The 9,334-nt window shown below is 47.1% G+C and overlaps 1 non-coding gene across 1 annotated transcript; it reads left to right on the plus strand.

The window, feature by feature from the left end:
- The first annotated feature begins 9,013 nt into the window (after positions 1-9,013).
- TRNAA-AGC (transfer RNA alanine (anticodon AGC)) lies at positions 9,014-9,086 on the plus strand. The gene has a single exon. It is a non-coding gene; the product is annotated as a tRNA-Ala (tRNA).
- The last annotated feature ends 248 nt before the right edge of the window (positions 9,087-9,334 follow it).

Consider the following 9,334-nt stretch of genomic DNA (forward strand, 5'->3'; position numbering starts at 1 on the left):
CATCTCCGGCCCACCCAGGACGAAAAGCCCATTTTTTCATGATTTTTTGTCATAGAAGTAGGAGCGCACCACATCTATGATGATACCGGGTTTTGTCACAATTATCGTCATAGAAGTGTCATGTATGACAGAAAAAAATATTGTTCGGCCCAAAATGTCACGGATGTGTCTTTTTTTTGTAGTGTGTGTGCAAAGCACGTCGGTAGAACCAGTCTCGCGTAAGCATACGCGTAATGTCGGTCTGGGCCGCTTCATCCAACAATACCGCCGAACCAAAGTATGACATGCTGGTAAGCAGTATGACTTGTATCACCCACAACTCACTTGTGTTCTACTCGTGCATATGATATCTACGCATAAAACCTGGCTCGGATGCCACTGTTGGGGAACATGGTAATTTCAAAAAAAATCCTACGCACACGCAAGATCATGGTGATGCATAGCAACGAGAGGGGAGAGTGTTGTCTATGTACCCTCCTAGACCGTAAGCGGAAGCGTTTATCAACGCGGTTGATGTAGTCGTACACCTTCACGATCCGTCTTGATCAAGTACCGAACGTACGACACCTCCGCGTTCAGCACACGTTCAGCTTGATGACGACGGCGTGGTGACCGTGTTGGTGAAGAACAATCTCCGCAGGGCTTCGCCTAAGCACTATGAAAACTATGACAGAGGATAAACTAGAGGGGACGGGGTAGCCGACACACGGCTTGGTGTTTCTTGATGTGTCTTGGGTAGTAGCCCTGCCCCTCTATTTATATGTTGAGCCTTGGGGTCGAAACTTGGAGTAAAAGCCTCCACAAAGTCGGTTTCACCCGAAAGGCAAGAGTCCTTCTCGGACTCCAGGGCCAGACGCCAGTGTTCCCGACATCTGGACCCAGACGCCAGGGACCCTGGCGTCTGGCCCCTGGACTCCGCAAAACTTCCTTTTGCGCTTTCCAAAAACCTTGTGGGCTTTCCTCTTTGCCCCAAATAAAGTGTTCTCGTACCCAAACATTTCGGGAAACATCCGGAACCTCTTCCGGTGAATTCCGGAACCTTTCCGAAGACCAAACACTATTATCCCATATATCAAACTTTATCTTCGGACCATTCCGGAGTTCCTCTTCATGTCCGTGATCTTATCTGGAACTCTGAACAACATTCGGTTACCAACATACATAAGTCATAAATACTATATCGTCTATGAACTGTTGGGGAACGTAGTAATTTCAAAAAAAATCCTACGCACACGCAAGATTATGGTGATGCATAGCAACGAGAGGGGAGAGTGTTGTCCACGTACCCTCGTAGACCGAAAGCGGAAGCGTTAGCACAACGCGGTTGATGTAGTCGCACGTCTTCACAATCCGACCGATCAAGTACCGAACGCACGGCACCTCCGAGTTTAGCACACGTTCAGCCCGATGACGTCCCTCAAACTCCGGTCCAGCCGAATGTTGAGGGAGAGTTTCGTCAGCATGAAGGCATGGTGACGATGATGATGTTCTACCGACGCAGGGCTTTGCCTAAGCACCGCTATAGTATTATCGAGGTGGACTCTGGTGGAGGGGGGCACCGCACACGGCTAAAAGATCAAATCAATTGTTGTGTCTATGGGGTGCCCCCCTGCTCCCGTATATAAAGGAGAAAGGGGGGAGGTGCAGCCGGCCAGGAGGAGTCCTACTCCCACCGGGAGTAGGACTCCCTCCCTTCCTTGTTGGATTAGGAGAAGGGGGAAAGAGGAGGGAGAGAGGAAGGAAAGGGGGGCGCCGCCCCCCTCTCCTTGTCCTATTCGGACTAGAGGGGGAGGGCGTGCGGCCCTGCCCTACCCGCCTCTCCTCTTCTCCACTAAGGCCCACTATGGCCCATTAAGCCCCCGGGGGGTTCCGGTAACTCCTCGGTACTCCGGTAAAATCCCGATTTCACCCGGAACATTTCCGATATCCAAATATAGGCTTCCAATATATCAATCTTTATGTCTCGACCATTTCGAGACTCCTCGTCATGTCCGTGATCACATCCGGGACTCCGAACAACCTTCGGTACATCAAAACTCATGAACTCATAATATAACCATCATCGAAACTTTAAGCGTGCGGACCCTACGGGTTTGAGAACTATGTAGAAATGACCGAGACACGTCTCTGGTCAATAACCAATAGCAGAACCTGGGTGCTCATATTGGCTCCCACATATTCTACGAAGATCTTTATCGGTCGGATCGCATAACAACATCATTGTTCCCTTTGTCATCGGTATGTTACTTGCCCGAGATTCGATCGTCGGTATCTTAATACCTAGTTCAATCTCATTACCGGCAAGTGTCTTTACTCGTTCCGTAATACATCATCCCGCAACTAACTCATTAGTTGTAATGCTTGCAAGGCTTAAGTGATGTGCATTACCGAGTGGGCCCAGAGATACCTATCCGATAATCGGAGTGACAAATCCTAATCTCGAAATACGCCAACCCAACAACTACCTTCGGAGACACCTGTAGAGCACCTTTATAATCACCCAGTTACGTTGTGACGTTTGGTAGCACACAAAGTGTTCCTCTAGTAAACGGGAGTTGCATAATCTCATAGTCATAGGAACATGTATAAGTCATGAAGAAAGCAATAGCAACATACAAAACGATCGAGTGCTAAGCTAACAGAATGGGTTAAGTCAATCACATCATTCTCCTAATGGTGTGATCCCGTTAATCAAATGACAACTCATGTCTATGGCTAGGAAACATAACCATGTTTGATCAACGAGCTAGTCAAGTAGAGGCATACTAGTGACACTCTGTTTGTCTATGTATTCACACAAGTATTATGTTTCCGGTTAATACAATTCTAGCATGAATAATAATAATTTATCATGATATAAGGAAATAAATAATAACTTTATTATTGCCTCTAGGGCATATTTCCTTCACGAGCGTTAAGCGTGCGGACCCTACGGGTTCGAGAACTATGTAGACATTACCGAGACATTTCTCTGGTCAATAACCAATAGCGGAACCTGGATGCCCATATTGGCTGCTACATATTCTACGAAGATCTTTATCGGTCGAACCGCATAACAACATACGTTGTTCCCTTTGTCATCGGTATGTTACTTGCCCGAGATTTGATCGTCGGTATTTCAATACCTAGTTCAATCTCGTTACCGGCAAGTCTCTTTACTCGTTCCGTAACACATCGTCCCGCAACTAACTCATTAGTTGCAATGCTTAAGTGATGTGTATTACCGAGTGGGCCCAGAGATACCTCTCCGATAATCGGAGTGACAAATCCTAATCTTGAAATACGCCAACCCAACAAGTACCTTCGGAGACACCTGTAGAGCACCTTTATAATCAACTAGTTACGTTGTGACGTTTGGTAGCACACAAAGTGTTCCTCCGGTAAACAGGAGTTGCATAATCTCATAGTCATAGGAACATGTATAAGTCATGAAGAAAGCAATAGCAACAAACTAAACGATCAAATTCTAAGCTAACGGAATGGGTCAAGTCAATCACATCATTCTCCTAATGATGTGATCCCGTTAATCAAATGAAAACTCTTTGTCTATGGCTAGGAAACATAGCCATCTTTGATTAACGAGCTAGTCAAGTAGAGGCATACTAGTGACACTCTGTTTGTCTATGTATTCACAAATGTATCATCTTTCCGTTTAATACAATTCTAGCATGAATAATAAGCATTTATCATGATATAAGGAAATAAATAATAACTTTATTATTGCCTCTAGGGCATATTTCCTTCAATTTTTCCCATGAGAGATGTACAAAGCACTTCTAGACAAGAATCTAAGGAGACTCCTGAACCTGACATTCTGATGGATTATTATGAACAAACACATGATGAAAATCCTGAGGAGGATAATGAGGAAACCCTTGGTAGGGGCAAAAGACAAAGGACTGTAAAGACCTTTGGTGATGATTTCTTCATATACCTCGTGGAGGATAATCCCACTTCTATTTCAGAAGCATATGCATCTCCAGAAGCTGGCTACTGGAAGGATGCGGTCCGTAGCGAGATGGATTCCATCATGGCTAACGGGACTTGGGAGCTTACTGAACGTCCTTATGGTTGCAAACCATTGGGATGCAAGTGGGTGTTCAAGAAGAAGCTTAGGCCTGACGGTACGATAGAAAAGTACAAGGCTAGGCTTGTGGCCAAGGGCTACGCCCAGAAAGAAGAAGAAGATTTCTTCGACACTTATTCTCCTGTGGCCAGACTGACCACCATTCGAGTATTACTCTCGTTGGCGGCCTCACATGGTCTTCTCATTCATCAGATGGATGTTAAGATGGTTTTCCTGAACGGACATCTAAAGGAGGAAATCTATATGCAACAGCCTGATGGCTTTGTGATAGATGGTCAGGAAGGAAAGGTATGTAAGTTGGTGAAATCTTTGTATGGCCTGAGACAAGCGCCTAAGCAATGGCATGACAAGTTTAATGAAGCGTTGACATCTGTTGGCTTTGTTGTTAATGAGGCCGACAAATGTGTATAATATCGCTATGGTGGGGGCGAAGGAGTTATACTGTGTTTGTATGTTGATGACATACTGATATTTGGAACTAATCTCAAGTTGATCGAGGAGGTTAAGTCCTTCCTATCTCAGAACTTTGAGATGAAGGACCTTGGAGTGGCTGATGTTATCTTGAACATCAAGCTATTGAGAGATGACGAGGGTGGGATTACACTTCTGCAATCCCATTATGTTGAGAAGGTGTTGAGTCGCTTTGGATATTCGGACTACAAACCATCTCAAACACCATATGATTCTAGTGTGCTGATTCGAAAGTCTAAAGGCACAACTATAGATCAATTGAGATACTCTCAGATTGTTGGTTCACTCCAGTATCTAGCGAGCGCAACAAGGCCTGACATCGCATTTGCTATTAGCAAACTGAGCCGATTTGTTTCCAAACCGGGCGATGTACATTGGTGTGCTCTTGAGAGAGTTATGCGCTATTTGAAAGGTACTATGAACTATGGACTTCACTATACCAGATACCCGTCGGTACTTGAAGGGTATAGTGATGCGAATTGGATCTCTAATGCTGATGAGATGAAGGCCACAGCTGGGTATATGTTTACTCTTGGAGGTGGTGCTGTTTCCTGGAAGTCTTGCAAGCAAACGATCTTAACAAGATCGACAATGGAAGCAGAATTAACATCATTAGACACGTCGGGTGGCGAACCGGAATGGCTTCGAGATCTATTGATGGACTTGCCAGTGGTTGAGAAGCCGGTTCCGGCCATCCTTATGAACTGCGACAATCAAACAGTTATTGTCAAGGTGAAGAGTTCAAAGGACAACATGAAGTCCAACAAACACATAAGAATGAGATTGAAAGCTGTCAGAAAATTGAGGAACTCCGGAGTGATAGCGTTGGATTATATTCAAACGGCTAAGAATCTGGTAGATCCCTTTACTAAAGGGCTATCACGTGTTGTGAAAGATAGCGCATCAAGGAAGATGGGTATGAGACCCACATGAGTTGCCATGGTAGTAACCCAACCTATGTGATCGGAGATCCCGTGAAGTAGGACCTGAGAAAACAAGCCAGTGGTGAACTGAGGAGAGTAACTTTACTAACCCACTCCGTTGGAGATGCAATACTCTCGGAAACTGTATGGAAGGATGACTATTGTCTTAATGTGTTCCAAGGCTTATATGTATAAGCAAGATGCTATCCTACAGAGCGATCTTTGGAGGAACACACCTATATGAGCCCGACTGCTGGTCACAGTCTATGAAATTGGGGTGATCTCTAGCAAGCTCATGAACATGCCAGGAGTGTGACTAATATACTCCACCCGAGGGGTCGGCCTTTGGCAGCCTCGTATCAGTGAGACTTATGGTGAAACTTCTTGACGCCAAATTGACAATTCAAGGCATAGTCCATTGTTCAGTTGTGAAGGAGTGTAACTACTTGGTCTAGGTCGAGCTCAACCTTAATCGGCCTCCACTGAGATGCTGGTATATCAAAACAGCGTTTGGAACAAAGGACAAATGGGCCCCTGAGATCTGGTGGGGGATTGTTGAAATATGAGATGGGCCTAGAACCCATATGACAATTTCAGATTTAATCTCTAAGGACCCATGTAGGTGGCATGACAATGTGGTGGGAAGTTTAGTCCCATACCGCTAGTGGAAAGAGAGTTGGAGTGGTTTATAAGGGATTCTCTCCCTCATGCTATTGGAGCTTGAGAAGAAAAGAAGCCCTCGCGCACTCCTCCTCCTTCGCTCGACTCGTCACACCACGCCACGCCTCGTCACGACGTGCCGCGCCGCGGGTTGCGGGATTGAGCCGAGCCGAGCTCACTCCTATGCGCTTCTTTTTGCCGGCCAGGAACAGAGAGTCTTTAACAGGTAGGGCCACGATCTGAGACATGTGGGGTGCTGCCAACCCTAGCCGCCACGAAACAGAACGCATCTCCATCTCCGCCTCCACGTCGCGGTTGACGGGAGAGCAGGCCTCCGAAACCCTGCCTCTCCGGTTCCTGTACGGGAGAGGGGCGATTAGGTTTTTGGGTACCGACTACGCGACTGCTCGCTTCTGTTCATCTACGTCCACATCGCCTTCGTCATCACCATATCGACCGACGCCGACCGTGCCGCCGCTGAGAAGGCCGAGGCCGACAAGAAGGCCGCCGAGGATGTCGCGGCTGCTGCCACCGCCACCGCCACCGCCGCCGCGTGGCCGATTGGAGGGTATCTATCGCCTATCCCTGTCGTGTTTCTTTCTGTTGTAGCAGTACTAGCGATATGCGTAGATATTTCTACTATGTGCATAGTACATGCTCTGTTAGATCGTAATCAGTATGTTATCAATGCTGTCCATGTCATGCTCATGATTTATTTATGGATTAATTTAATCGAAAAACTGTCTATTTTCTTATCATGGAGCACCTAAATCTCACGAAACAATTGGACGTTTAGGGTTCTGTAGAGACGCACATTCGTCCTTGGGCAATCCATGTCGCGGAGAACAACCGAACGAGGCAAAATTCCTTGTTTCCACCAACCTCCCTTGTTTGTCAAGAAAAGAAAGGGCTCCTGTCATGGAAAGGTCTCGTCCGATAACAAAACACCCGCAAGCAAACAATGGAACTGCTTTCGTCAATCATAAGATCATGCGCACGCAACTCCCCAACTGATCTAATCTAGATCTGTCTGCAGGCCTTGCTGTCAGATCCTCCGTGACGTCCGTTTTCCGTATAATTTCTCGGTAACTCTCCACAAGGTACACTACACAGAGGTGAAGCGCATGCAGCAGTCACATAATTGCGTTGCGTGATCACTCATGCGGTGGTGCTTTATGATGGCCTTCCCATGTGTGTCCATAAAAGTGCAGACCCCATCCAAGTATGGATGGACTCGAGAGCCTGTCATGCGTGATGCATGCAGCAAACCCATAGATCGATCGCTCGCTCGGCATTCTTCTACGCACATGACAGGCACACGGTGGACTGTTATTACTCTCGTGCTATGGCAGTTGTGGAAACACCGGAATGATATAGTGTTCAATGAAGCCCTGCCATCGGTTCAGGGAGTGCTTGTGAAGATCGAGCTGAAGGCACAAGATTGGAGAGCGGCCGGACTTCTCCGAAAACAGGGTTCCGTTGTTTGTATGGTAGATAGGGAGGACATGGGTGAGTAGTCCGCATGTGGTTTTAAGGCTTTTATAGCCGTAGAGGAGGTTGTAAAAAGGGTTTGTAAAACGTTTGGCCTTTCTTGGCCTCTTCTATCTAGACGCATCCCTTGACAGGCACACGGGCTCTCTCTCTTCTCCTCGGAGCGCAAAAGTTAAGCGCCCCCGGCCGGCCGGATCGATCGACGCGACGTCCCCGTCGTGGTCACCGCTGGGACGCAGCGGAACACATGCGGCGTTGGGCGCATCTCCGGACATCCGGGCCCCGGCCGCTGATCCCAGCCGCGGGGGCCCATTTCTGTTGATCCGTAGGATGGGCCTGGCCCCACGCACGAAACCTAAAAAGAGCAGGACCCAGCTGCATGCAGTTGACAGTACAGTACACCTCATTTTCCCAGGAAAAAACATGCTGGCAGAGAGAGCGAGCGAGAGGGGGCGAGAATAATTTATGGTTGGCTCCGATCATGTGTTTTATTTATATATACACCTACTCGATCTCGACGGAACCATTGATGGATGAAGCAGCATATGCATATGCATATGCATGCACAGCGACAGCGTGGTGATCCGGACTGGATGGACCATTTGCGGTTTCCCAACAGGCAAGCCGCCAGCCTCCACGGGGGTCGACGTGGACGCCCATGCAACTGTTGACAAGAGCCTTTTATCTGTCATGTTCGTGCTTCCTCTGCGGTCCCTTGCCCTTGCACAGATCGACCGATCCGTTTATATAGGCAAGCAGATATCCATGCCATGCATGCACATGCACGGAGACGGAGGACGGAAGAAGCTATAGGCCGAGAGAGATGGATCTCATCTCTAGCTCTAGATCGGCTCCGGCGATGATGCACGACGCATTAGATTGTGGCAGCTACGTCTCGACAGGTACATGCATGCATTACATTATATATGGTTGAGCAGTCTGCGTCGGCCGGCCTGGGCCTGGTCTCGTGCCCATGTTTTAGTTGGAACAGCGAAACACAGACGTGGGCGTATGCACCCTAGTTAATGCACCAACGCGCTGCTGCAGTGACTGGAGTGGAGTACTCTTACGATGATGATTATGGCAGTCTGTTTTTAAGGTGCGATCGATTATGGTAGTCATTAAATTGGAGGACGAACGTAGGAGTACGTATGAGCAACAATATACTACAACTACTCCCTCCTTTCCAAATTACTTGTTTTACATTTGTCTAGATACGGAGATATCTAGCACTAAAATGAGTTTAGATACATCCGTATCTAGACAAATCCAAGATAAGTAATTTGGAACGGAGGGAGTACCTAGCAAGGTTATAGATTAAAGTTTGCTAAACTAGGCAAAGATGGCACAATTATGCCTCTATACATTATCTTGCGCGATTGGGGATGTAGCTCAGATGGTAGAGCGCTCGCTTAGCATGCGAGAGGTATGGGGATCGATACCCCACTTCTCCATTTCACTTTTTTGTTTTCTATCATTTTCTGAAGGTGGAGTAGGACGTCACGTCGCATCTGCGAGTTGAATGTCATCAACTGCTTCGATCGAGAAGTTAGCCCGACTTAATTACCCAACTTTTTCATCGTCTTTTCCTGAATGCACTTGGTTAATTAGTACTGCAAAGCTGGTAAGTTCCTAGTACAAATGAGATATCGACCCGCGCAAAAAAAAAGAACAGACAAACTAATATCACTCCACCTTAGCA

This window comes from Triticum urartu, chromosome 1A (assembly GCF_056163025.1).
Source record: "Triticum urartu cultivar PI428250 chromosome 1A, HENAU_Tu73, whole genome shotgun sequence".
Lineage (NCBI taxonomy): Eukaryota > Viridiplantae > Streptophyta > Magnoliopsida > Poales > Poaceae > Triticum > Triticum urartu.